The following is a 4455-nucleotide window of genomic DNA, read 5'->3' as shown; positions in this document are numbered from 1 at the left end:
CTTCATGCCATGTTACGCTAAATAATAAAACAAGTCATTAATTGTTTCTCCCACTATAATTAAAGAAAACATCCCATCAAAGTAAAAGAGATTTAAAGCATTAGGCACAATTTTAACCCTAACTGTATTTACAGGAATCACTCAGCAAACACAGACACTTATGCCAACTCATAAACAGTAGTGTGCTTTTTCTTCAGCTGTTTATTATTATATTATATAATTTGTATATAATTATATATTTGTTTTTATATTACTAGAGGTGTTTTTGTTACATGAAATAAATCTGTATACAAGTGATTGTGGGTCACTGAATTAGCAGGCTACAGGTGCTTGGTACTCATGGAAAGATCACAAAATTTAAAAGTGGAAATATCTATGTAAAACTGAAAGGTCTTGTGGTTTCCATACAGGTGAAAAATCCTGCTCCAAAAACACAGATATCAATCAACACTGGTAATTTTCTGAAAATACTCCACTTTCCCTTAAATAAAAGTCACGTCTTCACAGCAAACAGCTGTAATACTGGAGATTGTCTGCCAACACTTACTCTTATTCCAACCAAACCCAACACATAACATCATACCAGTCCAGCATTGTGTGTATGTGATTTCTTGTAGAACATGTATTTGAGGCTGAAAATATACCGTGTCACCAGAATTACTGCAATTATTATATTAGATTGTTTCTTTTAACTCAAAGAACAGTCTTTTTAAACAAACAAGTCATTTCTCTGGGCCTTCCAGCAATACTAGGTCAATTTTTATTTTACTTAACTGACTCAAGAAATTCTCTCAGTTTCACTGTAAATCAAATTATCTGTTTTTGGTGTTTCCATATCCATTTGCCTTCTGATTTGACTCCTGCTGTCACTGCTGCTTTGAGGTCTAAGTGGCAAGGAACATTATGATGTTTCTTAGTTATTTTGGTCTAGAGAGACTGTCAGATCTTTCAGTAAGAGGAGCAATATAATTGCTTGTGTCAGAACAGCAATTTAACCAGGACGCCATGGTTAACACACCCTGATCGTACAAAAATTGCCAACTGGCATTTTTAATTCCCAAGTAGTCAAGACCTTGGTTTAATGTCTCATCCAAAGGGTAGCAACTCCAACATCACAGTGTCACCACATTGGGGAATTGGTTTGGGACTTTGGGTCCAGATGGAAGAAAGCCCCCTGCTGGACCCCCAAAGCCATTTTAGAGCCTGTTTTAGTTCCTCAGATGTCTCCCCGTAGTGAGCAGATGCAGCCTTGGTCACTGTCAGACTACATGGTGGCATGGTGAGAAAGCTGCTGCCATTAAATATCACTGGAGGAACACTTGAAGGGGATCTCCCTGCAGGTAAAAGCAAGTACTTTAGTAATTAAGAACAAACTTGCAATTTACAGATAACTGAGACAAAAACAATGAGCATTACATCTTGAAGTAGTAAAAGTGATAACATAACAATAATAACATCACTTCATTGGCCATATACAATTTCTTGCATCAGGAATTTGTCTTTTCACATACCCCAGCTCACTCTCCATGAGACACACAGACAGGGAGAGAAGTACAATGGAGAAGTACAGGGTCAGCCATTGTACAGCACCACTGGAGCAGTTGGGGTTAAGGGCCTTCCTCAGGGGCCCAACACAGTAGGATTTCTCTGCCAGCTGTGGGATTTGAACCAGCAACCTTCCAGCCACAGGCGCAGATCCTGAGCCACAGAGCCACTGCTCCACCCTTTTTTTGAAAAAAAAAAAGATAATCACAGTATATAGTAAGATACACGGGTAGGTTTTAATTGTAGGAATAAGAGTTAATCCTTTTTTATTTTTAAATGCCCTACCATTGTGAAGTGTCCATTTTAAATTTACGTCAAACTCCTTCACCCTGTGTCTTAAGTATTTCAAAGACATTACTGAGATCTACTGTAATACACAAGAAACTTCTATTACTGTTGACTTTTTTGTTTTACTTAAATTATTAAAGTTAAAGATTCATAGTTCAATTGAAAGGTAATTTGACATAAATTGCAGGTCTGCTGCAAATTTCAAATGGGTCTATGCACTTTAGCCTTGCTTCTGAGAAGGACATTTTAAAACAGTTGCACTTGAATGGATATCCTTTTAAGCTAGCATGTAATGAGAGATGATTCAGTTAGCATTTTCATTGACAAAATCCCCACCAGCATATTTGGTATTTCTGAACACAAACCTTTGAAGTTGCTTGACCAGAACACACTGCTCCTTATATAACACTGATGTGAACACACCCTCCTAGTTTACCAGATATGCTCAATCAACAGATTTTTTCATCACCCAGCTGACCTCAACTGGATGCTTACTATACCAGAAAAAACTACTAATTACATCACTCTATTCTGAAAATCACTGCTTATCTGTACTCTTGGCTTCCTTTTTATTAATCATTCTCAATCAAAATGCACACGTTTCCCTGAATCCTGTCCTTGTCTTGAGGACAGTGGGAAGAGCTGTCCCTGGTCTCTCCTGTCTTGAGAACAGTAGGAAGAGCTGTCTGGGGTGAGACACTATCTTGAGGACAGTGGAAAGAGCTGTCCCCGGTCTCTCCCGTCTTGAGGACAGTGGGAAGAGCTGTTCCTGGTCTCTCCTGTCTTGAGGACAGTGGGAAGAGCTGTGTCAGTGGCTTCAGATTGACATCTCTGGTATCCTTGAATACAGAAGGTAGGTGCAGTGTCACCGGACCCTGGGGATCTATTCATCTCCAGTGCTTCTAGCACCTGAAACACTTCCATTTCTTCTGTGCTGCTAGTGTTTAATAAAGACCTTCCTACTGCCTGAGACCTGCTGTCTGTTTCTTCCCTAGTGAGCTCCTGAGTGATGTTCTCACATAGCAATTAGCATCTGCCATTTCTCTTTTAAATCATCTAGATGTTTACCACTGTCCCCTCAGCTCAATTCAAACCATGCATTATGCATTCACCATGACTACCATTTTGGTTTCTCTTGCTGATGCTCCTAGAGTTTTCCAAGGCTATGTTGGGAAAGTTAAATTCTCCCATAAAAAGTATTTTTGCAGAAATTCTCAATTTCATTGTATCGTGTTTATAATCAACACCTGCATTTTGTTGTCTATAACATACTGCTATCACTATACCTTCACAGCAGTTTTACACCAGCCTGAACCAAATACTGTATATTTGGAAGTTATCTATTCCTCTAACTTTAATTCCTGAGCCTGGATACTCTTTGTGATATGTATTTCTACACTTCCCTCTCTTCTGTCTTTCCTATCACTCTGGAGTAGTGTCTCTACTAATTACTAATGTTACTGTGGTTTTGTGATCTCAGTTATATCATAATTGCCTGCTAATGTGGTAGTAACTAATTTCTGTACGACGGGATTCTACAGTAGACTGTGGTTCTTAACCAACCTTCGAAAAGTTGAAAATTATATTTCAAATCAATCACAGACATATTGTGATAAAAATGAATTTTAATCAACAATATTTAAAGACAGGATGACATTGTCATGGAAACTATATCTCATCCTCCACACATTGATTGGACAACCTGTGCTGATGAGTTCTTTCTGAAGTACAATATAAAGACACGTGATTGAGGTGCACTGATGGGAAACTCACTAAACTATACTGATGAAGTGGCTGAGAGCTGCAGATCGAGTTCATTCATTCATTTTCTGAGTCCCAGTTCAGGGTGGCGGACTCGCAGCCTGTCCCAGCCAGCAGGGGGCACAAGGCAGGATACACCTTGGACTGGATGCCAGTCCATTTCAGGGCACACACACACCAGGGCCTGTTCTTCCAGAAGCCAGTTATACCAGTATGTCTTTGGGGAAACGAGAGCACCTGGAGGAAACACACACCAACGCAAGGGGAACATACAGACTCCACACAGACAGCAGCCCAGGAATTGAACCCGGGGCCCCAGCACAGATGGCAGCATGGCTATCCAGCATCACATGTTCATCCGGCAGATCTATGGGCCCTCATACAGTATGATGTTTACTGTGCTGTTGATCTCATTTCCATCTCTTCAAAAGCTAATTAAGAACCACCAATTAATTAAGAACCAACCATTAAGAATTAAGAGGCTCAAATTAATTGCTCAATGGCCCACTGACAGAATGTATCCTTAATGCACTGTCATCACATTATGAAGGCTCTTGATAACCTCTAAATGAATTTATTAGTGTCCTCGGGTCCAGGTATCAAGTAAGGACAGCCCTTATTCAAAAATGCATATTTGGTTTCATGACTATTGTTTATTAAAGTGTATATATTTACCTGTGACATATTTAGGGAGTTATACTAAACTAAACATTGTTTCCTCCTAATGTGAGTAACTTTAACTTTCAGATGAGTTAAATGATTTCTGAAAACTGATAAAAATGTCTGTGCAGTTTCTGTCACTCCTTAGATATGAACGTCAAAATATTAATAGGTGAAGAACCTAAGCCACATTTATGTAAG

The 4455-nt window shown here is 39.2% G+C and overlaps 1 long non-coding RNA gene across 1 annotated transcript; it reads right to left on the bottom strand.

The window, feature by feature from the left end:
• Window positions 1-657: 657 nt before the first annotated feature.
• LOC148650775 (uncharacterized) lies at window positions 658-1718 on the bottom strand. Its single transcript, XR_015925515.1, has 2 exons — window positions 1512-1718; window positions 658-1334 (listed from the first exon to the last, which is right to left on the bottom strand). It is a non-coding gene; the product is annotated as an uncharacterized LOC148650775 (long non-coding RNA).
• Between the last annotated feature and the right edge of the window lie 2737 nt (window positions 1719-4455).

This window comes from Lepisosteus platostomus, chromosome 12 (assembly GCF_059453375.1).
Source record: "Lepisosteus platostomus isolate fLepPlt1 chromosome 12, fLepPlt1.hap1, whole genome shotgun sequence".
NCBI lineage: Eukaryota > Metazoa > Chordata > Actinopteri > Semionotiformes > Lepisosteidae > Lepisosteus > Lepisosteus platostomus.
This window is presented reverse-complemented; position numbering and strand designations above follow the sequence as displayed.